This window comes from Syngnathoides biaculeatus, chromosome 14 (assembly GCF_019802595.1).
Source record: "Syngnathoides biaculeatus isolate LvHL_M chromosome 14, ASM1980259v1, whole genome shotgun sequence".
Taxonomy (NCBI): Eukaryota; Metazoa; Chordata; class Actinopteri; order Syngnathiformes; family Syngnathidae; genus Syngnathoides; species Syngnathoides biaculeatus.
In genome coordinates, this window is record NC_084653.1 from 26,315,382 (window position 1) to 26,341,300 (window position 25,919).

Below are 25,919 nucleotides of genomic sequence, written 5' to 3' on the forward strand. Positions count from 1 at the left end.
CAATCTCAAATTACCAAGAAGTGTTCATAATGCCAAATTGGCTCATTTGAGAACAACGTTAAAAAAAAAAAAAAAAAAAAAAAAAAAAGATAGGGAGTCGGCTCCAATGTACATGGAAGCGTGTTGCGGCCACACATTACACTTCGGTAAACCTCTCCCCGACAGATGTTTCTTTTTTTTTTTAAATATGCATTGTTCTCAAATGAGTCTGATGCGTATTTAAAAAAAATATATATATATATATATATATATATATATCTGTCGCAGAGATTTACGGCGGTTAAGTGCGGCCGCAATCGCTTCTGTGTACGTTCCGTCCTCCCTCCCCCCCCCAAATCATAGTTAATGAGATCACTTAATTATGAAGCATTGGTATTTGTATTGAATACGAGCTGAAAAGATCGATGGATTCCAGCAAAGGTTAACGTGTCGCCGAACACGCTTCCGCGTTCACGAGCCGTCAAAACCGTCACTATGTGGGATTTATTCCTGATGGCAACAGATCCAGAAGCAAAGTATTCGTATGCGTCCAGACTTTTCTACGCTTTCAAACATTTCCGTGTAAATCTCGACGACTTACTCACCAGATTGCTGGCGAAAACATCGACTTCGGCATTAAATATGGGTCCTCTATGCCGTGTTAATCAAATTTTTCCACGAACCTTCGTTTATTATCATCTTCTAAATGTTTCACGTCATCGTGCTGTAAGACATTTTCATGTCGTCTCCAACCGACTTAGCATTGAATATTGCTTTGCTAGACCGGCAATATGGCGATGTAAACATAAGTCACATGATTTTATGACGTAGGCGCAAAAGCTTTATAGACTTGGAATGACAATTAAATGTAGAATAAATTACACATCAAATCCGCGTGACACTTTCTCGTCCTATTGGACGCTTGACGTGGTCGCGGTCACGTGATCGGCCGGGGCCATACGTCGCATCGCGAGCTCAGCGCATGTCGACTCAAGAATGTGCACAATATTCTGCTTGTTGTTCCGCTTCAGCGGACGCCGGGAACAAATAACGGCTTTGCGTGATCTACGGTCAAATAATCATGTCGTAGTCTTCACCATTTACTTGTTTCAGCGTTTCGTCTCACTTGCTTTGGAGTCAAGTGAAAATCAGTTTTGACGAAGCAAAATAGCTGCTGACGCGGGAGTGGATTTCGGATCCAACCCCCTCACAATCCCGTCCCAAAATTTGACAGGATCCCGCGTGAACCGAGGTTTCTAATCCCGGTGACTTTGCGGTTGTCGTTCCCTCTCCTACCACTTGCGGGGATCTTCGCTCCCTCGCGTGCACAATCCCGCGAACGATCGTGAAATTCACTCAAAATGGAGAGGAAATGGCTTCACGTCCATCAAATCCAAAACATCGGGTTGTTTCTTGTAATATCTTTAGAGATTGAAGCTGCTACAAGTCGAGGTGTCCACGTAAACTGATGACAATTTTGGCATATTAAGGTGATGCCAACATGAGACATTTCGATGTCCCGACGGCAGCCGTCCTTTATCATTTCGACCCATGACACCCTGATATGATTTCAGTTTTTCAGCATATCAAACACGCGATTGGACATAATGTTAGCATGCAACCGTTTACGACAGCAATGGAAGCGCGTTAAGCGACTTGAAAAATTGTCTCCCCCCCCCCCCCCTAAAAAGTTTTCATTTTGAAGTTGGAGGGATTTCAGCAACAATGTATAAAATACAAAATGTCTTTGTCGTATAGTCGAGTCCTTTTTGCGTAGCAGCAATGCTGTGAATTCGTCCCACCAAGATGGGGCAGGCGCGTCCATTTTGGCCATAGTTAATCACCAGTTGCTCCAAAATGGACGGAAATTTGGAGAAATGGTTGCCAGTTTCATTTCTTTTGCAAAATCGACTTGGTACTGATCCTCCTTTTAACGTCGCGCTTTTTTTTAATGTCCACTTCCTCCAGAAGTCTTGTGAGCTCACGACTGGAATTTCAACGGCTTGGCACGCACCTGAACTTTTATCGCGGGTGTCTTCCTCCCGTCTTTTTGCTGCTGTTCTTTTTTTTTTTTTTTTTTTTTTTTTATTGCCCGCAGTGCAAACAGAAACATTGTGTCCACAGAGCCCCTCAAAAATAGGTCACGCTCTTCTCGCTGAACATGCGCCGCTCGCCGAGATAAAATTCACTGCGCTCGTCTTTGTAGCGATTCCCCGGTTGTCACGGGCGCGCAGCAACATCGCGACGCTCACTGATAACAAGCGAGTTCAGGAAAGTGTTTCTACGTGTCGGAAATCAAATTTACTCGTCTGGTTTTAATTGTATTTTTTATTTTTTTTTTTAACTGTGTTAAATGTGATTGTTTCGCGCCAAATCTATGGGTAATCTATGAGCTGGGTGCCTTTACGTCGGGACGATAAATGATAAATAAAGGAGATCATTTCAAGAGGGGAAACTACAAAATATAAAATAAATGTATACAAGCTTCTTGAAGGGGAAATCACGTTTGAAATAAGAAAAAAAAAACACACAATATTACCAAAAGAAAGTTATATTTTCAAGAAAAAAAATATGAGGAAAAAAATCTTAATCTCATGTAATATAGTCTAAATTGAACGAGGGCTAAAGAAACTACAAAAGGCATAATATTACAAAATAAAGGTATACATGCTGCTTGAAGGGGGGGGCGAATCACGTTTGAAAAAAAAAAAAACAATATTACCAGAAGTTATATTTTCAAGAAAAAAAATATGAGGAAAAAAACTTAATCTCATGTAATTATAGTCTAAATTGAACGAGGGCTAAAGAAACTACAAAAGGCATAATATTACAAAATAAATGTATACAAGCTGCTTGAAGGGGAAAAAATCACATTTGAAAAAAAAAAAAACAATATTACCAGAATAAAGTTATATTTAAAAAGAAAATGAGGAAAAAAAATTAATCTCATGTATTTATAAGCACTAAAGACAAACAAGTATATTAACCATGACAGGAACAAATCAATCATTTTAGTAATTATAGAGGTTATGAATGTAAGTGATCGATAGTGTTTGTAATAAAACTTCCATCGGGTGGTGGTCCAATACATTTTTTTTTTTTTTTTTTTTTTCTGGGAGCAGTGTACAGAGAATATGTATCGGCGTACTTGCAGGCTGTTCAAACAAAACCTAGTTGACTCAAACGCGCTGACTCAGTCGCACAACAAACACACAAGCCCACGGACGCACAAATAGCAAAAAAAAAAAAAAAAAAAAAAAACACAATATCACCATCCCGCTGCCAACCGCTGAGCATCCTCGCTGGTTTGGTTTTTTTGCTACGAACGTCCCGAAATGAAATCCAATCACGTGCGCACGGCGCCAGCAAACCCCCTCGTGTCCAAACGTCGCATGCAAGAAAACGTTGTCGACAGCGAACAGAAGTCACACTTGCGACTTGTTGCGTCACCGCTACACACGCTGCAAAATGATATTGCAGTCGTTTCACTCTCAACACTCAGCCCTGATTACGTCAAAATCAAAAACGTTACTTGTCTCCCCCCCCCCCACCACCACCACCACCACATCATTTTTATATTCAGATTGCTCTTGTACTGTATTAGCACTTTAATGAGCCGCGCTGCAACATTCGATATTGTACATCCCCTGAATGCTGCATAATGAAATCTGCGTTTAATGTACTGAAACCATAACGGTGACATAACTAACAGACGCGTGCGTTCTATAATGCATTTTATAATTGCTTGATAATACTCTATTTTGATACAGCTGTGACGTCGAGGAGTCGGTCTGCGATGGATGTTTGCGCCGAATGAGGCTGGACAATAAGACAGAAGCAAAAACTACAAAACACTTGTGAGGAACTTGCTGAGATTCGGGAGGCCCAAACATGGCAAAAAAATGTTAGCATCTTCGGGGAACCTTGGCGAAAATTTTAAATCTGTGAAATCTGCCAATCAGTCAATAAAGCTGATTCTGATTCTGATTCTGTTCACAACACAATGCGAACACAAAATGGAAAGAGTCATAGATGGTCGAATAAAACTAGCGCTGATGTCATGGAACTTAAAAAAAAATAAATTCACATTTTATTTAGTGTATTGTTGCTTGAGACAACCTGCGGCGTTTCATCATCAAATCTATTATGTGTGTATTATTATACGTTATGTCCGAGACCCAAATACCAGAATGAGCAAGAGAAAAAAAAGGAGCGTCCATTAGATTATTATGATGCAATAAATGATTAATTTTCTACACTACAGTATGTTTTTCTAAAGTTTAATACTGTATAGTCTTCCCTCGCTACTTTGCAGTTCACCTATTGCAGAATCACTGGATCGTGGAATTTTTTTCTATTTTAATATCTCGCATAATTCGCCGTATTGCAGGATTTTTAAGTGCATTCTGTAATTTTAGCGGTGTTAAAAAATGAGAACAATTCATGAAAATTGCATGGAATGAACTATGTGGGGAAGATTAATAAATGTCGGGGGTGGGGTTGATACATCTTTAAAATATGTATCATACTTCTTTCAGGTTTGGTCTGGAACCTGACATCCTTCATAAACGAGAGCTATTTTCATGAAATCAACTGTGTGGGGAAGATTAATAAATGTCGGGGGTGGGATTGATACATTTTTAAAATATGTATCATTATACTTATTTCAGGTTTGGTCTGGAACCTGAAATCCTTCATAAACGAGAGATATGTGTATTTATTTATTTTTGTTATGTTGTACACTTTTTTTGTTGGTATTTTCTAGTGTGCTGGAACCGATTAGTTGCATTTCCATGAATTTCAGTCAGGAAAGAGGATTTGATACACGAGCTGCAGCTATGTTCTGAGTTACAACCGTGGTCAAGAAACGAGTGAACCCACATCTCAAGGGCGCCGTTGTGTTGCTTTAACGATAAAGAGTCTAGCAATCAGGTTGTTGATTTTATTCAATTTTTTTTTTTTGCATATTGGAGCCACGACGGCGGCGTCGAGCGCGCCGCGAGCGTGCGCGCCGACGACAGCAATCGGCTTTCGTTTGCCAGGTTTGCACTGACAACGTCATATTGAGCTACGCGTTTACGCGGCGCTCACATTTTGATGCCCGACGCCTCCGATCTTTCATCCGTGATTTGAAAGAGGCCTCGCTCTCATCACAGGAGATTTGATTTCATGCAATTTTTGGGCTTTGCAGTGCTGTGCCATACATTCAAATTTTACCAGGACGGATTTGAAAAACTCAAATAAGAGTACTGTTACTTTAGAATGATACGACTCGAGTGAAAGTCAAAAGTAGTCATCCAAATATTTACTCGAGTAGGTGTAACAAAGTAGTCAACGAAAAAAAAAAGTATAGATTAATTTGTGAGTAACTTTTCTTTTTTTTTTTTTTTAAAATCAGATCATTGCATTTTTAAAAATTATATATCGGAGTTGACACACCTAGCACCATTTTGATTTTTAGCCGCGAAAAAAACGACGTGTATTTGTCCCCGCAGAAAATGGACTGACTTCGTGATTGTGTGTGTGCGTCTGCTAACTTCAACTAAAATTAAAAGTAGAGTACAAGTACAGTTTCACGAAAATATTACTCATTGGAGTTAATGTTACACGTTAGCAGCAGTACGCTTCCAGCCACTAGAATTTTGAAAAAAGGGTGTTTGAAGAGTCCCGTACATCCCGCTGAAAATGCAGCAAGTGTTCCCTTTTTGTGCCGATTTCACCCTTTGGTGTGTTGAGCCCCCTCCTCAAGCCGTCACCTTATCGTGGTGGAGGGGTTTGTGTGTCCCGATGATCCTAGGAGCCAAGTTTTCTGGAGCTTCGTGCCCCTGGTAGGGTCACCCATGGCAAAAAGGTCCTTGATGAGAGACCAGACAAAGTACGACTCCAAAACCCCCATGACGAGTGCAAAAAATTGGATCTCGGTTTCCCTTGCCTGGATGCGGGTCACCGGGGCCCCTCTGTGGAGCCAGGCCTGGAGGCGGGGAAAGCGAGCGCCTGGTGGCCGGGCCTGCACCTGTGGGGCTCGGCCGTGCACGGCCCGAAAGGGTAACACGGGTGCCCCTTCCCACGGGCTAACCACCGGTGAGAGGGGCCATAGGGGTCGGGTGCGATGAGACCTGGGCGGTGGCCAAAGGCGGGGACCTTGGCGATCCGATCCCCGGCTACAGAAACTAGCTCTAAGGACATTGAATTTCACGTCTTTGGCAGGGAAGGAGCCCGAGCCGGTGCGTGAGGTCGAGAACGACTAGATGTAGTCGACCTGGGAACGCCTCGGGATCCCTCCAGAAGAGCTGGAAGAAGTGGCTGGGGAAAGGGAAGTCTGGGTATACCCTGCCGAAGCGACTTCCCTCGCTACCGGACGTGGAGAAGCGGTGGAAAATGGATGGATGGTATGCTCAGCAAGAAATCCAACGTCACAGCGCAAAGTATTTACGCGCTCAACCTCCGTTACGGTTCTTCCGATCCGCAGTTTTAGAAGAAAAAAAAAAAAAAAAAAGTGCTTGACTGCATCAGAATTAATGACGTTGGCCAGTAGCGTGTGACTCACCCGCCATCACAAAACACCATCAGCCAATTCCTCAGCACAGCCCAATTTGGTACTCTTTTAAATCCCATTGTACTTGCCCGGGAAACGGAGTCACGAAGCTTCGGTTTCGCGCCTCCCGCACCCCGAGGAAACGCTCTCACTTCAAGGTCGAAATCCTCTGCGAGTGCTCACAACTTGACCTCTCGTTGAGGACAAAGTGTTTTTCGTTCTTACTTGCCTGGGAAAACTTTGAGGGAGGATCTCGGCCGGCTGCTTTTGCGTTTTTACACTCGTGGAATACAAATTCCATGCAGACTTCAAACAAATAAATGTGCTTGCCTGGAATCCTTCGCTTCTGTTCATTTTCACGTGGCCACTTTGTCCACTTTTCTGTTTAACTGAGCATTTAGGTCGACTATTTGTTTTGGGTCTTTTCATTTAATGATCATTACTCATACAATTGCCAAATATGCAAGGCATTGAATGTATATTTTGTATGACCATTAATAGAAATATGTACAATGTATCATTTACTATTTTTGCAGAAATTAACAAAATTGCCAGCTAGCGTATTATTGCTTCATTTGATTTTGTCATCATTAATAAAAGAATTATTGAATATTTTCTGAATAGTTTAACATTATTCACGCTAAAGCTAAAAATAAATATTAACATCAATTGTATTCATATCGTATCTTTTACTTACACTGACTGAACGCTTCAATATCGCCATTTATACATGAAGATATCCAATTAAATATGAATTATACAAAGTATTTCCAAAAGCTGTTTCATAAGGAAGACAGTTTAGGGAATTACGGAATAACTGGGAAATACAATATTCCGTCCATAGCAGTGGTTAACTTATCTTTACACTTACAAGACAGTGGAAAATAATAAAATGTTTGCTTTTAAAAAACGAATGACGCTTCTATGGCGGTGACAGTTTGATCCGATTTCAAAACTGCTCGCTTTGTTTCCCTGTAAACCCGAAGGGAATCGTTTTGTTTGTTTGTTTGTTTTTTCCAAAATATGAAAAACATCCCAGAATGCAACTTTATTCGGTCGGATGTAGACAACCCAGTCGGCGACGAGGCGCGTCTGATGTACGAATGGCCGCGAGACGCGCGTCCACCCCGTCATCTGTATTCCCGGCGTTTATGTAACTTCAATTACCGGGCCGCATTCGGATCGGCTGATTCATGCAACTCATTTCCATTTTCCCGATGACCTTCCCTGCCCTCTGCAGTCCCACGCGTTCCTAAATGCAGCCTGCCGTGACAACAGCAGAGGAGGAGGGAAGCGGCGGCCGGCAGGATGAAGAAAGGCACGTGTGCGCACGCACAGCAGAACAACACACACGCCCCCATTTTTGGGGACCCCCGGAAGTTTTGCAGACCCCGATGTGTGGTAATCGCCCACGCGGCGTTCGCGCTCGATCCCGTTGTTGTGCGGCCGAACTCTTGGGCCTGAAAGGGCGGGCACGGATCAGAAGCCGCTACCGACGGGCTTTTTCTGCCTCCTGCGTGATCTTTTTGACATCCGAGCTCGAGTATGCACTCGTCGGGAAAATACCCCCACCTTCACTCCGCTACTCTATTTTCATTTTCTGAGAAGCTACTCAACCCAGTCCTTTCCATAGAGACTGTCGGAGCGAGATTAGTGTTGTATCAGTTTGCGTGCTGGGAGGTGGAGGAGGAGACAAAGAGAGGGGGTAGGAAGAGAAAAAAATGTCAAGGCCGGTGAGACAGCAAGCAAGAACAGCGCCATCATCGAGCCGCGTTCGAGGGGGAGTCACAAAACCGAGGGACACCTTGTGTAAATTCCCTCATTTATCACTCCATAAGTCCATATTGGACTAATTAATCAAGTCAGTGTCAGTGTGGATAGACACCTTTAGGTCCTTTCTGAATTCTAATTTCAGAATGGAATTGAAACGCGTTTGAGGGAAAATTGAACCCTAACCCTTGAGATACACCCAAGAAATAAATGGGCAGGAGATATATAAGCGTTACAACTGAACCTGACTGAGCTAGACCAAAGATGGTGACTTCAAGAACTAGTGAAAGTTGCCCAACGCGTAATCATTTTCTAATTTTCCTCCCTTTTGCTACAAATATTCACGTTAATTACAACGTGGTTTTGCTTTTATAAGTCGGCCTTTACGTGGCGCATAACACAGCAGAGTCAACGAACCGTCAACCGTCAACCAACCCATTCATTGCGCATGTGCTACTGCGCCACGGGTACAATGGCGTGCGGCGGTGGTTGGAAGTTAGCTCGCGCCCTCGGCATTTCCAATTGGAGACATTTTGGCATAGTGAAAACAGCAATGTGGGAATCATTTTTGTAATTAATTTATTCCAGCATTTCTAGCAGTTGGCACTGTAGATCACGGGCAAACCTAAAATCCTCCAGTTGCTGCTGTGCCACAAGGTTCAAATGGACATAGCTCCCTCTTTAAGATGCTGTTATGGTCCTGTTCCATAACTTAAGTAAAAAAAAAAACAAAAAAAACAAAAAAAACAAAGGCTTTCGATTTAAGAGTGCAAGCTTGAAGGTTTGTGACGCTGTTCCTGTCAGTCAATGTTCCCGACCACCCGCAGGCTTTTCATGCGGAATTTGTCAGTCTGCATCCGCTTTTGTACGCAGTCCAGGTCTCACGTCTGTAAAGAACGGCAGAGAGGACGGCGCCCCGCACAGCCGGTTGTTGCGGCGGCTCAGGATGCCTGACGGGCCTCGCAAATCCTGGCATCGACTCTTCCTCCAGGCTGTCGTCATTCCTGAATTGGAGTCATCGACCATCCTCAGCAGTGTACCCTCGATGGATGGTGGACAGCGGACTGTGGGTTGCAGATACTGGTTGGAACCGAATCTCTGTCTTGCTGAGGCAGATAGTCAGACCAAAGGGGTGGGAGGGAGGCTTCTACAAACTTTTTCCCGTGGTGGCAGAGGCCAGATTCCGTGCGAGCCACGAGGGCACAGACGTCAGCAAGAAAGCACTTCCAGGACAATCCTTTGCACGACCTTGGCCTTAGCGTTTGAGCGGCGCGGTCAAAGAGTGAGAAAGAGTCTGTATTGCAGATAAACTCCAAGGTCAAAGTCCCTGATAGGATGGCAAAGCTGGAAAAGAGGTTGTGGAGGACGGCGGTCTGGAAGCAGCCCCTTTTGACGCCGCTGCTGATTTCCAAAGATGACAAAACCTCACCAACAGAGAACCTGTCTAGACGTGTTGCCGTGAAACTATTGCACAATGTTTACAAACTAGACTAGGCATAAAAAGCAAACAAATAATGTTTCTCACAAGCTACTGTTGGTGTTTGGTTTTGCGTAAACATCACCTTGCGCCTCAAGACGCAAACTTGTAAAACCAGGACCAAGTTGGTCGGGACCATCACCATCTACCGGACACCGGCTTAGCGACTACACCAGAAAAGGTCTTATATCACGCGGGCCTTCAATCACACACGTGCGCAACGTTCTCGTGCGAGGCCCCCCCAAGAGGTCAGCCCGACGACGGCCATCACGCAAAGCAGGTGTGACATCTGTTCCGGGCGTTGGCGGCCGCAGCCGGCGCCTTGAGGCAACGCCCGGCCCGGCGCATGCAAAGGCAAAAAAACGCCCCGTGGCTGGCCGGCGACTACTACTACTAGTACTACTACTACTACTACTACTACGAAAAGGAACGAAGGGGAGGGTGAGGGGAGGCACCTGACAGCGCGGAATACATTTGCCGACAGCGCACAGCCTTGCTTTTCATGCCCTGGTGCTTCTCTTAGCGGTTTGCAAATGCCTGGCAAATCACTGAACAAGACATAATGTGTTTCCTTCTACCTGCGCATGTTGCAATGATTTATCGCCCCCGCTCACATTTTCTACAGCGTATAAGTAACAACAACAAAAACTTAAAAAAAAAAAACGAAAAAAAAATATTTACATTTATAAATTGGTAAATATCTATCAGAAGGAGGCCTTTATTTTTTTTTTTCATCATGATTAATAATGGGAAACAATTTCATTTGCAATTTATACCGACTGAAACCGCAGTTAACGGATGAAAATAACACCAAAGACGACGTGGGGCGGCCACGCCAGTCTATCGGAACGCACGGCGTCGCCGCACAATGGCCGATCATCTTTCACGCTGTTATGAGGAACATTCCTCATTGGCGTCCTCTGAGAAAACGTCGATGCGCTTCAGCTTGCCTGCTGTTTTTGTTGGCGATTCCGGTCAAACTGGACTAGAATAAACAGCCCAACTATGAACAACAGAGTTGAGGAAAATGGATCATTCCATTTCCAGATTTTTTTTTTTTCTGGCATGTAAAAAGCGGTCCAGTTCATCATGTCCACAAAGACAAAATCAGGAAGAGACAAAGTCGGTTCCGTACGGGAATACAATAACTGTACGTTATACTGCATGTACATGACGTGTGTTACAGGTCCGGACCTGGGGGGGGGGATGGGGGGGGATCTCTCACTAAGCAGCTAGCATACAGAATGCTGTTGTGTTAGCTGAGATGCAGCAAATGTCGAAAGAGAATCAAATCAATAAAATGAAGACGCTACTGAACAAATATTTTGTGGTCAACAGCACAAAATAATTCTACACACACCAACACCAATATTCATTTCATATACAGCAGCAACCAAAGTAAATCTTAAAAATATATATATATATATATGTGAATCATGAAAAAATAATTGAAAATAATTTTTCATGATTTTCTTTTGTTCTTTTTCCTAGTCAAAACGATCAGAAATTTACAACGTGAAAATTAAATCTGATAAATTCACTAAAAACAATATGTGGTAGGTTATAATGGAAACAAAAAAAAAACCTCAAAGTGTCCATTTTCTGAGGGCGCACACTGCAAATGCTCAAAAAGTCTGATTTGAATTATCTGCCTTCAACTCATTAACGCAATCAATAACTGTGCACTTTGAGCTAAAGATGAAATCAATTACTAGCTGCAATTTGTAACTATTAATCTACTTTTTAACATGCTTATTAGTTATTATTGATCATCGTGATGCAGATGATAATATCAAAATTCCCTCAATGGTACTAGTACTCTCACGCTTATGCTATGAATGCTATGCTAATGCTATGAGCTACATTCTTAAAGGGCCAAGCACATTTATTGTCCATTAGCTTCGGCAATTGGAGTATTTGCAGTCACCTGTAGGAAGGAAATGATTAAAAATGAAATTATATGCCTCACTGAAGAACACGGTCTATTAAAGATATGCTGTACTCAATATTCCAATCTATGATTAATCAGAAATCCAACATTAACACAGAATCCATATTAAATACATAAATAGTTGATGTCGATGCATTTATTTAACCCGCCCGTTTTAAGATTTTGGAACACCGAGGCCGGCGTGACAAGTTGTTGCCGTCGCCGCTTTCCTTGATAAATGTTGCACTTCGCCAGGACTACGAGGTACTTTTTGAAAGCAGTCGCCGGCCTTTGCTCGACCCCGACGTCCGACTCTCGGCCCCCCCTGCGCCGACGGCGTCGAAGTGAAGACCATCAAAGGAGTATTTAAACGGCATAAAAAGCTGGATCAAATGAAATGAAATTGAATATCCGAGCCGGATGATGTAATAAACGAGCCCGTTTGGTTTTGAACGGCGCGGCCGCGCGAAACAGCCACGGCGACAAAAGGTCGGCTACCGGCGCCGAAGGCAACAAGTCCATCCAAACTGTCCTCTTCAGACCTGTACCGTCACCTGGTTCACGCTCTCTCAGGGACTACCATAGTACTTCAAAGTCTAATTACAGATATCTAACATAAACAACAGCCGTTCAAACTACAGAAGTAAATCCCCTTTTTGTCGATTAAGGAGGAGGCCGAACAATTGAGTGCGGCGCAACAATTAACTCCGTCCAACGGATGCATTTACATTTTTCTATTTCTGAATGTGAAGCTTCGATAAAGAAGAACAATTTTTCTTCACACATCATCAAAGTGCAAGGACAGCATGGACTTGTTCCAGTCAGGATGCAGAACCTGCTTCCGGGGCGGTCCCAAAATGAGGACCGCTTGGACCAGGTTGTGCTAAAGTCACCTGGCTTTTCCCACGACAAGAAAACTTTCACACTCCCCGGCGGGCCAGCCGCTCACGTGAATGTCCCTCATAAATCTACTGTACGAACAGTCCATTGCCAGGGAATACAAATAGTATGCACGATTCGTGATTGTAAAGATTTTTTTTACCTTTACTTTTAGAGTACAAGAGTACTGAAAGCAACTGTAGGCCCCTAAGCTCAGTGGTTCGAGCATTGGTGTGGTAAGCCAGCGGTCGTGAGTTCGTTTCCCACTGGGGCCCCCACTCCCTCCCCAAGAGGGGTTGCGTCAGGAAGGGCATCCGGCGTAAAAACTGTGCCGAAAGAAAGTTGTAGAGTGCTGAAAACAAGTAATCCAAAAAAAGAAAAAAAATTAATCTCTTATCATGCAACCCCTGAGAAGGACTGTGAAGGATGATTGAATGCCTGCAGGCCAAACATCGGAGACCTTGAAGCAGCTCCTGTGAGAGACCCACCGCCATGTTGAAATTGGGATTTATGTATTTTTGGGGGTATTATTATTATTATTATTATTATAGAGCTCTCGGAAGCTAAGCGGGTTTGGCCCTGGTTAGTACTTGGATGGGAGACCAGGTCCTGTAAGCTTCTCTCCTGGGGTTGCGTCAGGAACGGCATCTGGTGTAAAACTGTGCCAGACAAAAATATGGTTTCATCTGCTGTGGCGACCCCTAACGGGACAAGCCGAAAGGAAAAGAAGAAGAATAGCTACATACCTGCTCAAAATATTGTGGCCAGAATACTGCTCTTAAGTTTTCCCTCCGAAAGGTAATCTGGGTACAATTACATTATTATTCATTCTCCGCACCGCTTATCCTACCGAGAAAATTGTTATCTATCCATTTTCTTCACCGCTTATCCTCAAAAGGGTCGCAGGGAGTACCAGAGTGCCCGGAGAAAACCCACACGGGCACGGGGAGAACATGCAGACTACACGCAGCCGGGTCCGGGATTGAATCCAGGACCGCAGAACTGTGAGGCCAACGCTTTCTAGCTGAGCCGTCGTGCCGCCCATTATCGTTATTATTATTTTAAAAGATCACCGTCAGCACCCAAAAAAAAAAAAAAAAAAAAAAGACACTTGCTATTCAAAAAAAACTGAAACATTTCACTGAAACTATTGATATAGAAAACTGAGGACTTTCCGACGTGGAACGTTCTTTGAAAAGTTCGAACAGTCCTCCGTACTCGCACGTATCAGGATGAACGTTTTGACCTCTTTCTCTTTTGTTGTTTAACCCCCGCCGGCGTGCCATCAGGCGGGGGGGGGGGGCACCAGGTGACCCCACAGATGGCCCTCTTGACACTCAGATGCGGAATCAGGTGTTGTGTTGTAGACCGCTGCATATTTAGTGTCACATTATACGCTATATTAACACAGCCGCGTTTGCAATTCAAGGTAATATCCGAGTCAACAGCGGCACAGTAATAATAATCAAGAAAGACGGGGGGGGGGGGGGGGCGTAACTTTGGGAACAAATTCCTCCATTGCTCACTTCTTCAAGGGTAACAAAAGACTAGCATCCGTGTCAGTTGGGCCGCAACCGGACGGCTTGTTTATATATTTACCGCGACAAGTGGCAATCGTCCTTGCGGCTCGGGTGACTTTTCATCAACGGCTCGAGAAGTGAGCCTTGACTCTGGGATCATACATGCAGACGCATAAACATAAAGAGCGTAGATCAAATCTGGCTGCTGGTCATCGCTTCAAAAAGTTGCGTTAAAACGCAGGATTTTAGTGGTAAGTCGTACAAAAAGTGTTCTGCGCATTCTGAGATTTACGATTTTCAAACAACGAGTTAAAAAGTTTAAAAAAAAAAAAAAACACGATCATTTCGGTTGCACATTGAGGAAGATTCGTATTTAAGTGATGACCCAGTTCGGTTCCATTGTGAGGTGGCAATGAGAATGATATTTTCCTTTGACTACGCAATCCATAATTGGGTCATAAGTAAGATGCTTTCCATCAGACCGTTAATGAGTCTTCATCTTCGTTGAGCTCGAACTGTCACTCCGTCACACGGGAACTTACAAGGACATGGAACGTTCGTTCCTCTTACAAATGGGGGTATATTGAGGGGATAAAAATTCCACCCATGGGGGGTAGGCAGCAAGGCAGTCCCAATAATGCCGCTGCACATATTCAACATCCCAGAAACTGCCTGCTGAGCTCCAAAGTTGTGAATGACCGAGAGACAAACTCCCAAAAATGATCCATACTTGTATTCCTTGACACAGTCAACTATAAACAATCTGGGTCAATGTATCATCTAAACTGATCCAGTCCTAAACTGGTTCAAATCCTGCCCACACAACATGCACTACTTCTTATTTATTGGGAGTTTTGCGTCCATCGGAGATGTCAACTCATGTGGGGTCCCCCAAGGGTCAATCCTTGGCCCAGTGTAATTCCACCTCCCACTTCCTCAAGTCACATGCAAACATCAATTACCGACGTAGTTGACACACATCTTCACATTTCATGACATTCTGATGATTAATACATTTGGCTCATACAATCTTAATCAATGGATGACTCATAACTTTTTCCAGCTGAACAAAGACAAAGCACAAATATTGATCTTTAGTGCACAGAAATAAAATTGCAGCATAGCTCGAATCTCTATCACAAGTCACTTCTTGGTTTATAAAGCTCGACGTGGCCTCGTACCACAGCGCGTAACCGACACGCTCGTCAATTACACTCCGCCACCAATTCTCAGATCTATTAGCAACGTTAAAACGTTAAAAACTCTGTTCTTGCAAATTTTTGTAAATCGTGTGCTATACGTTTGTGTGAAGGGGTGGGGGGGGGGGTGTGAATATTTTTCTAATGTATAAAACGTGCCCTGCCTCAATACTGCCCGCGAAACACCGACCTACGTCGTTCAAGGGAGGCTTTGAAATCCGACGCGTCGAAAATTCATCAGACGGTCGTAACAACCGGACGGAAGCGACTAAATTCCGTACGGCGCGTGACTAACGAGGCTCGACGGGACAAGAAGTCAGCCAGATCCAAAAGTGCGTCAGTCGGGTGCCTGGATCCTGCAAACGTGACACTTTGGCAAGAAGATCCAACAATAGCGCGCAGTTGAATCAGACGACGTCTCGACAAAGCCGACGGGCCTTTGGCGAGGACGGTCACCTCCATCTGATTCACGTACCGGCTGTCTGGCCGCCGACGTGCTTCAGATGTCCCCCCCCCCGTTACCGCACGCGAACGTGGCCTCATCACTCAGGGCCCCACATAATTAAATCCACCACCCAAAGCGCCACTTTGCGGCAGGAGCGGCCACTTCTGCCGACACGCAACAAGAGATCCATTTTACTCATCGATGCGCAGCGCAGACTGCTGATGAAGTGCGATGCCGGCGACTGTATGTCATTTTAAACTCCGAGCGGAGCCGACGCCTCGCTCCTGCCTCTTACCCGCACGCTAAATGTGCAGCCTTTAGCGGCGGGCGCACGGCGATACTTTTCGCGTTTGAGCCGGGCCGCCTCAGACATTTTCCTCGGTGTGCTGATTTTAATATCCACGCTAAATGTCTTTTACTTCCAATGCTGGCAAACTTTCTGGAATTTCAAGTGGAATTTTTACAAATGAGAGAGACAAAAAGCGCACGTTTACACTTCATTGCAAGCGAAAGCGGGACTGATGAAATGAAACTCCTCCTGGCCATTCTCGATTGTCTTTCCTCCGGCAGGATGTATATCGCACGTCTCCCCGCGGGCTCGTAGGTGGTTGCCGAAGATTTAGATGAGCGAGCAGGCTGTTGGATGGAAAACACCTCGCAATCACACTCCCACTGTGTGCTCCAGCCACGGTGACATTAATCTATATGCGCTACCTGCGGTGTTTTTGTTTTTTGGGTCCCCCCCCCCCCCAGTATGTACAAAGGAATGGGGATGAATTTAACAACTCGTGATTGCGGAACTGAAATTGAAATCTATATCTGTGTCTCTCTCTCTCTCTCTCTCTCTCTCTCTCTCTCTCTCTCCATCTCGTAGGAGAGTCGCCAGGTATCGCTTCCAAGGCCGTAAGTGTCCATATCGAGTTCACAGCCGTCACAGTTAGCCTCACAATAAAGTGGAGTAAAACAAGATGGAGATAGCGTTTATTTGGCTTTTATGTGCGCCGCACTTCACATTTAGTCCGTTGCGAGCGTCTCTCTCGGCACCTAACTGATGTTTACTGCCGGAGGTGCATGAAAACAAGAGTGCGGGTCCTTTATCTTGCCTCATATACGCAAAGATCTTTCATTCGGGTCGTGCTAGGCGATTGCAACCGCAACAATAAAAGAGCAGTGGAATCTCGAAAGTCGAATTGTCCCTAAAGTCGCACAATTTGGAGGAGAAAAAAAAAAAAAAAAAACATTTCAGTTAAACTACAGGATGTAGAATGTAACGCAGAATGTATCCATCCAAGTGATAGTGTTTATCCTAGCTATCAAAAATAAAAACAAGGATACATTTTTTGATTAAAGTTTAAAACTTGGAAAAAAAATTGCAAACATATGAACGCTTTTGAGATGGATGAAAGGATTTGAATATATTTAACGAATGCATTTGAGGATTAGATGTGAACAGATTTGACGTGTTGATGTGAGCATATTTGAGCAGTGTGTGTGAAAATATTTGACGCGTCTATGTGAGCGTGTATTTCTACGAGTTGAAAATGTTTCAAAATAAAATATAGATTTGACCACAGACAAAGTACAAAAGTAAGCGCTGCATAGCATTATGCCGTATGTTGTAGCTAACGCTGAATAATATCCCAAAAGGGCCCCTCACGGTCGCACCGCACATGAGATCACGCAAGATCTCGCGAGATTACAGTTGACTGCAAAATTTTGCTCCGTACATTTCCACGTCTTTGTGTCGCGTTTTGGAAAAAAACCCGAAAAGACGGAGCGCGACTGTGCACGTTGACGGACGACAGAGCGGAGTCATCTGAGGCGAATTCAGCACAACCCAAATCTGTACAAATAATTAGCAAAAATATTTTACCCATCCTTGATATGGAAATAAAGCAACATTATTGTCTGAGGTTTTCGCTCTGCCGAGTGGCACTCTTGAAATTCCAGATTAAAGCCTGTGCTGTGATTCATCTCTGTCTGCCTACTGTCGCTCAAAATTTTATGACTATCATCGACTATTTTTTTTTTTTTTGTGCCCCCCCCCTCCCTCGCCAACCACACGTTCTGAAACATTTTATGAGCGCTCTTTCCGCCTCCCCACTCTCCCAACCTTTCTGATGCTTGGTCTATTTCTGCCAGCGTGAATCAGCATCCCGTCCTTCTCGGCGCCGTGCACGCTGATGCATGACGGGGGAGATGAAGACGTAACCTGCTGTCTTACACCCTCGCCTCCCCGCGCTGCCACCTGACTTCGACTCTTACATCTTTTTTTTCCGAGTGCGCTTTCGGGGAGGAAGCTTTAAGGAGGGAAAGCGGCGAGTATCTGTGCACTAATACGCAAAAATAGCCTCTGCTCCTCAACCAGCAGTCTGGCAAAAACTATTGTATAGTGCCAGCCCGCTACACCCCCCTCCCCACCACAGCCTCCCCCCACCTGGTCCAAAGACAAAATGAAAGCACCCAGCAGCTCAAAAGAGTTCTCCCAAATCCAATCCTTCAGATGCTCCATTTCCACTGGAACTGTGGGAAAATTGGCCTGGAGTGAAGCTTAAGTGGGATGCAATGTGGGTGTTTTTTTTTTTTAATCTACAAAGCTCAGCCCATCTGAATTGGACCATGTGGACTGCGGCTCTGGTTTTCCAAGCACTTCCGTTGGACGGATTCGAACAGTTTTTTCCGTGGACGGGAAATGACTGCCTGACCTGGTCCTGGCCTGATCACAACTTCACTTAAATTGCTTTTCTAACAAAAAAAAACTTGCAGTATGGATGATGTGATAGCAGTGAACGGAGGTCTGACTAGCATTTTTTGAATTTGTAACTGTTTTGGTTTCTTTAATCTTTTTTTTTTTTTTTGCCTTTATTATTGTAGAAAGACGTGCGCAGTGGATCTAAACAAGGACGTTCTCTGTTTGGTCATCCGAGATTTGTAACTCTCGTCACGACGGGAATACAATGAGCAACTGCGTTTTAGAAGTCTTCTGATCTGGTCTGTCGAAAGAATCAAGTCCCGTTTTTAACCAAGAACCTCTGGAGGAAACCAAAAGCAGTCTATTCTGTCATCAAAAACGTACACTGGCCGACTAACCTTTCAGTCCACAAACACGCAAGCACCAAAAGTTACCAAATGTCACCTCAATCTGTTATTCGAAAACCTGAAAATCAGTTTGGAAGTTTAGGGTCAACAATGGTCTCAGATCTAATTTTTTTAAATCAATACCATCGTCAGTTTTTTACCATGGCAAAGACATTGCTAGAAATAAAGTCGTACTGTCGAAACCAGATTTGGGGAGACCCTTGGGGGACTCCACATGAGCGGCCTTTGCACAGGACCTTCTAAACGAGCTGAGAGACAACCAAAGTACGACGGGCCCAATGTTCAGGTCTTGACTTGAGCCATTGCCATACAGAAGCAGATCAGTCCTAGGACTAGGCTGAACGCGGTTCCGTCCAGTTTGCTTCTTCTACCTGCACTCTTCTCCTTTACTTGATCTCGCTTGATTATTGCTCAAGTTGTATGGATTGTTTTGAATATTACTGTTTTTTGCAATATTTTTTCTAGTGTGAAAAGTCCTGCGTGTGGATTTCTGGACATTTCGAAAGCTGCCTTAACTTGCCTAGCCAGTGAAATCAAAAAGAAGTCAGCAGTGTGCCGCACAGCCCTTGTGGGAGCGTAGCTAAAATAATCTGAGCCTTAAAAAGGATGACGTCCGGCTATTGGAGAAAATGCTATATTATATATTATCGTGCATTTCTGAATGAATTTCATCAAGCAATGCCACGTTGTTGTTTTTGTGGTTATGGTGGCTTTTGGCTTCACTGTGATATGTACCTCCGTGAAAGCGCCCTGGATACCTGACATTCCCCAAAGAAGGATAAACGAAGTCGGCATCTATTGATTTTAATTATGTTCTCGCAACGCTGCGCGTGAGCATTCCCACTCGACTTTCAGACATAAATTAGGACCGACACGGGGATCAAGCACACAAATACATCACACAATTAACGACATTTTCCCCAACGAATAGTCGCCGTAACAAAGATTCGACATTTCCAAATGTAAATAAAATGTACTTGGTAAATCACAAATCATAACAAATTCACACATTCTTCCATGAGGTGCGAGTCGTAACCTTCAAGTTTCGAGGAAATTCCTGTGGGCGGGGGGGAGTCAAGTCAAGTCCCGACTTGGTTTAAGCAAATCGTAAGTTACGCCGTCCCAGTCAGACACAAGATATGCTTCATTGGAGCGATAATAACCTTTCGGTATCCCCGAGTATCGTGGGAATGCAACGGCGTACTCACGTTGGCACAAGCGACCGTGTACGCAGAAGCTCATTTGCATGAGACACAAGCTCCAAACGTCCAAATACGACAAAACGCAATACTGATGCAGTAGATGCATTCCCTGCAACTCCCAGTGAGGTGACGGCGTGTTTGTAAAACTCGGCTGTAACGTCTGCAAGCCGTCACCTTTCCCAAAAATCTTTCATCATTCTGTAATCGGAGACAGAAAGTCAATTTTTGGCCTTTTCTAATCAAAAAAAGGTTCGGGGTTGTGTGTGTGTGTGGTGTGTGTGTGTGTGCGTGCGTTTGCGTTTGCTCGAAAGGGGCGGGGGTTGTCGTCAAAAACGGGCCACGCGTCACGTTTGGATGTCACCGGGTTAGCGCTCCGGATTCGTGACCTCCATCGCGCCGGCCTAACCAATTTCGGCCTCGGCGCCGTCATGAATTCTTTTCGCGATGACGGCGCAAGTCCAATCTGCATTTCAAGTTGGCCATCGATTTCCTTCGTGTTGTATGCGTTCACATGAAAGCAGCCATTTTAAATTCAATCTGCCCAAAATTTGCATTGCTAAATAAGGACCACAAACACAGAATGAATTGTTCAAGGTCAGTAATATGAGAATGTACTTCAAAATACACATCTTAAAGCGACACGTTATTTGGGACGGTGGAACCGTAGCTTTTGAGCAACGTGTCATGATTAATTTCATTTCAGCCATCATCAAATTCTGCGCTGAGCGCCGTTGACGGTTTTCATTTCGGCGGGTTTTGACGAGCTGCTTTTCGTCGGCTTCGGCCAGAGGAACTTTTTTCAAAAATTGTTTGGTTGTGATCCAGGGACTTTGATTTGAATCTCGTGTGACAGCGCTCGTTAATTGGAGTTTGTTTGTTTGGGATCTTTGACAAGAAGCAACACGCAGTGAAGAAATAGAACCCGCTATCTTCACTTCTTGCGTGATGCTCGTCATTTATGTTCAAAAGTGTCTCCATAAATTGAAGATTGTGTGTGTGGGGGGGATTCTATAGGTTGATTTCGAAAGCAAAACTCAAATTTTTTATTGATTACATTTGTACAATTTTGTTATATAATTTCAATGTTCAATGTTAGCAAAACCCCAAAATTTGCAATCTCAAAAAATTTATTATGTCAAAATCTAAATTATTTCTAAATAATAATTAGGGAGTAATTAGCATTATTAAAAAATAATCTGTGTGTTTAATTCATCTGGATGTGTGTCTTATGTTCAGTGGTTGATTTCATTTTATATTGAGCTTTCAATATTTCAATTTTACTTTTATTTATTCTGTTTTAAATGTTTACAAGTTGTTTTTATTCCTCTTTGTCTTCAAATGCTTTTAACGGTATAAAAACATTAAATTAGCTTATGTATGAAATGTGCTGTTTAAATGAATTTGCTTTGGTTTGCTTTGCTTTCCATAGATGTGGAAAAAAAATTAAAAGGAATATAAGATGCATATGATTATTTCTCCTCATTTATTAAAATACGTAAATTGTTTCAATATTGAAGTATTGTGCTCATCACCTCAGTTAGGAATCTAAAAAAAAAAATTGCATCAAAAGTTTAGGGTTTGTTATTGCAATAACAGTTTTGAAATTATTCTTCGCAGTAGTAAATTTTGTATTAAAAATAAAATGTAAAAAAATGCATATGTATTGTGCTCAACCATAAGCACATTTTCATCTTCAACTGACTTTCTTTCAGGCTTAAGGTGCAAATTAAAGACTAAACAGAATCAGATCTCAAGGCATAAAAATCCTTTCATCCATTTTCCATCCTGCTTATCCTCACTGGGGTCGCGGGCATGCCAGCGCTTATCCCAGCTCTCTTTGGACGAGAGGCGGTTAATGGATAAAAAGAAAAGTGTGATCATAACCATCTTCACCTTTCATCAAATATTATTGAGAACAAAAGAAGGCAATATTACAAGGAAATATGACAAGGGGAAAAAAAAAAAAAATGTACCTCGAACAAGTCAGACACTTGGGGTGACCAATAACGTCGAGTGCGCTCACATAAAGCAGCAAACGGAGCGCTCGCGTTGGGATTATGTAATTAATATTCCAAAGGGACACTTAGTTGAGCAATTAGAGGCCGAAACTGAAGTGGACTCCCTTAATGAAAAGTCACTTCCCGCACTGATGAAAGATTGATTGTCTGTCCAAGCACCCCATTCCGCTATTTTCCTTGCTTTGCCCTTTGCAATGTTCTCAAGCTCAGGGGAGAAGAAGAAGGAAAAAAAACATCAGCTGGGAACGCCGCACGTCCTTGTTCAAATTTCGGAAAAAGAGCGTCTGGACCTTGAGCCCAGGGAAAGCGGCGGAAAGGAGCGAGAGCGGTGAAAAATGCCACTCGTCTCGGGACGCTCAATCCTGCCTCGTTTATGTTGACAAATTCAAGCGGGCGGCGTAAACGCCAACATGGCTGACCTCCGACGCCGCCACAGGGCGAGGGCGGACGACGAGAAGACACGCCGACCAGCCCGACCCTTCTTCGGGTAGATTGATATTTACGTGGCAAAATCTGGGTACAAAGATGGATACAAGATGTCGTACTCATGGACTACGACGTCGTCAGGCCATTGGATGAGGAGGAAATGAAAAATGTATCAATTTATCAATCGCTGGATTGCGATGGGGAAAATCGTTAGGGATGTTTTGAACTCATCTTTCGACACGCAAGTACAAGTCGTTTCCGAGCAGACGTCTGTGGTGATGACACATTTGCTCTTTGAAGGTGAATCGGGAGATTATTAATTGAATGAAATAAAACATAATTCTGAACATTCAATCAATGGCTCCATTCCTCATAAAAAAAAAAAAAATACTTGATAGAATGTTCCAGGCCAATAGTTGTCACTTTGCTTGCTAACGCTTGCTACCGCACATGCTAGGCAACTACTTTAAATCTTCTCGCCTCTGATATGAAAGCATATTTGTTTAGTCTTGGGTGGCATACACGAGAGTATAAAATGGGATGCAGTTTACAAAAGTTCAAATGGGAGTAGAGGGAGTCCTCGGTCTCGACCCAAGACGTTTCGACTTTACATCGCCCGCCTCCCGTCCGCCATTTTGTCTGGCTAATGCTTGTCCGTGTTTGTGCACCGAGAGTATCTTCGCATTTTTCACCCTTCTTTTGAGACTTTATTGCCCCAAATAAGAAATCTGTCTTTTAGCAGTCCATTACCGTGGAAACGAAGCTCAAGATCATAAAAAGATCGGAGAAAGGAGAGACGCCAACACCACCGAGGCTTCAGTCGGTCGACCGTGGTGACAATGATTAAAGACAAAGTCCGTATTTTAGCGCATGTGAAGGGTTCCGGTCCCATGTCGGATACAACGATCACAAAACAAGGTCCTTGGGTACTTGTCGAGATGGAGAGGATTGAGGACCAGGTTCCTTGGCGACAGCCAAGCACAGCCTCCCCTTCTTCTTCCCAATCCGCCTCTCAGCAGTAACGCTAAGTACATCATCTTGTTTATGTCATTGTATTTGTTTTCTATACAAAGTATTTTGATGTGAATTCTGACTTTAATGGTGGAATCCGACTTAAATCAAAATTCGAGTTAAGTCGCTAGCGTAGGAACGGATCTCAGTCGTAGACAGAGGACTCCCTGTACTGCATTAACGTACATTTGTGATAGAGGACGGGGTGTTCCCACTTTTCGATCACAAAATCGGGTTATGTCGGTGACACGTACGTGTCCGTCTTAAAACAAGGAGTAACTCCAATTGCAAATAAGGATGACAAAATAAAATGCGCCTTTCTGCCTTTGAAAACAATTTACAATGCTTTTGGCTACTTAGCGTGTTGTAAGCTAGCAGCTTGGACTTCAGGCTAATATTGACGACAGATATTGCCGTCATGGTTGTCGAGAGAATCGAATTACAGTCCAAAGTTAGGCACGACGACGCTGTTTTTTGATTGCCGCCACAAGATTCCTTCACGTGCAGCCAGCTTTTCAAATATTTGTTCAAAAGAATTTTGGAAGTGTTGCTCCCAAAGGGCATTGGTCAATTAGTCGACATCTGGGCTCAGCAACCTTCTGAAAGTCAAAGCTACTTCTTGGGTACTAGAAATTGTATTCACATTTCTGAAGTCACACATTTGCTCAAAAGATTTAATGATGTTCATTTATGTGACGACAATGATTTCAACAAGAATGGTCTAATCGTGTTGTCCTTGTGGGCGACCATGATAGTGACCAAGACCTGGTCTGCAGGGAGTGACGTCAGAGTTTTGGGGGAACCTGTAGTGAATTATCCACTCATGAGCTCTACGCAATGGCTGCCAGTCCATCAGGATGATAATCGAGCAGCTCGATCCAACTCCGGCACCACGACAACAAAGTAAGACTCCAGAATTTCACCAGTTCGCAGCTGTTGAACAAATGAAAATCGGCCTTTGATTCTGCGCCTTTGCTCGCCCTCCAAAAGCGTCGAAGCCGCGGTGATTGGCGACAGACGCGGTTACGGCGCCAAAGTCCGCCGGCGTTGAGATTGAAGCCGGTCCCTGCAAGGCGGCGACATATTGCCGGCCCGGGAACGCAGACCGGTGCCGCGCGCTCTGCACCAACTGTTCGCTAAATCACGACAATGTTTGCCCTTTCTTGGTACATCATCAGCAGTTCTCCCAACATCTGCTGTTGAGTCACAAGCGCAGTCACGGCAAAAATAAATAAATAAAACCTATATTTGACAGCCTGGACTGTTTTTCACATATGTTTGTGAATTTTGAAAAAAAAAAAAAAAAATTACAGTTTCCCTTCAGAGGACACAAAGGTTAATCAAGTCATTTTAGTGAGACCGAATTGAGGTTAGCTGAGCTTCTCCCAGAAAGTTTTCCGATGCCTTCAGAACTCCCGTGAAGTATTCCACTCGGTGTCAACTTCCATGTCCTCGTGGAACCCATTAAGGATGACTTGAACGGGTTTTAGCACCTGACTTTGCCGTCACCTTTTCAGTCGGCAAGCACAAAAATGCTGCTTTTGGTGACACGTCGCTGATGACGCCACAGAGAAAACCTGCACCGTTGTTTTTTTGTGCTTTCCTGCGCTTGAAAGATAGAAGTATTAAAAAGTTGGGAGGGAAGAAAAATGATCTTCCGAATGAGCTTCCTTCTGATATTCGGATAATTTGGAACTGAAACTGTCAATTGTCAAAATGAGACGATGGATAAAGCCAGTCCGGCAGGATTGTCGAGCGCCATCACTCACAAAGCAGTTTAACAGTCACTTCGTTCAGCGTTCGCCAATCGAACGAGATCCTTGAAGACGACGAGCGCTGCTCAATAGTGCAGAAAGATCCCATTCCGGTCAAGGGCAGAAACTTTCCAAGGAATCAAGAAGAGCTCCGATTGACCAATACACCATTTATTACTATTTGCACATGAGGATTGGGGAGAAGATAAGCGCGTCTTGGCTTGTATCGCCTGAAAAGTGTTATCTGCTTTTTTGTTTTCGCCTGTTTGGGAACAAACTCAAGAGCACTCACTTAAGCAGAGGAGGGATTAAAGTCATGAGAATAAAACTTGGGCCGGGGAAGTGGAAGCTCCCATGATTGGGTTTGCTTCTTCTAGTTCTTCGTAAACATGATCATAAATAGCCTAACTGCGAAAAATGTTAGGCTCAAAATAACTACAACTTATTTTGACCGTTTTTTAGAGTGGAAATGATTAATTTCTTTGATGTTACTTGTTATGGGGGGGGGTGATAAAAAAATGGAAACACACAAAAGAGCCAACATGGTCCTTGAACTGACGGTATTCAAGTTTCAACAGTCCACTGAAGGTAAACTTGAATTGTGCTGCATAAATCCACGAATTGCTTGTTAAGCCATCCATTTTCTTTGCCGCTTATCCTCACGAGGGTTGCGGG

At 43.7% G+C, this 25,919-nt stretch overlaps 1 protein-coding gene across 8 annotated transcripts in view; it reads right to left on the bottom strand.

The window, feature by feature from the left end:
• il1rapl1a (interleukin 1 receptor accessory protein-like 1a) overlaps positions 1 to 25,919 on the bottom strand; it is a 318,067-nt gene that overhangs the window by 242,026 nt on the left and 50,122 nt on the right. Inside the window, exon 1 of one of the 8 annotated variants that reach the window (XM_061840543.1) lies at positions 3,252 to 3,490. The exons of the other annotated variants lie outside the window; for them this stretch is intronic. The gene's annotated coding sequence lies outside the window, so the exon portion shown is untranslated. Of the gene's footprint in view, positions 1 to 3,251; positions 3,491 to 25,919 lie in introns of those variants that run through there. 8 annotated transcript variants of the gene reach the window in all.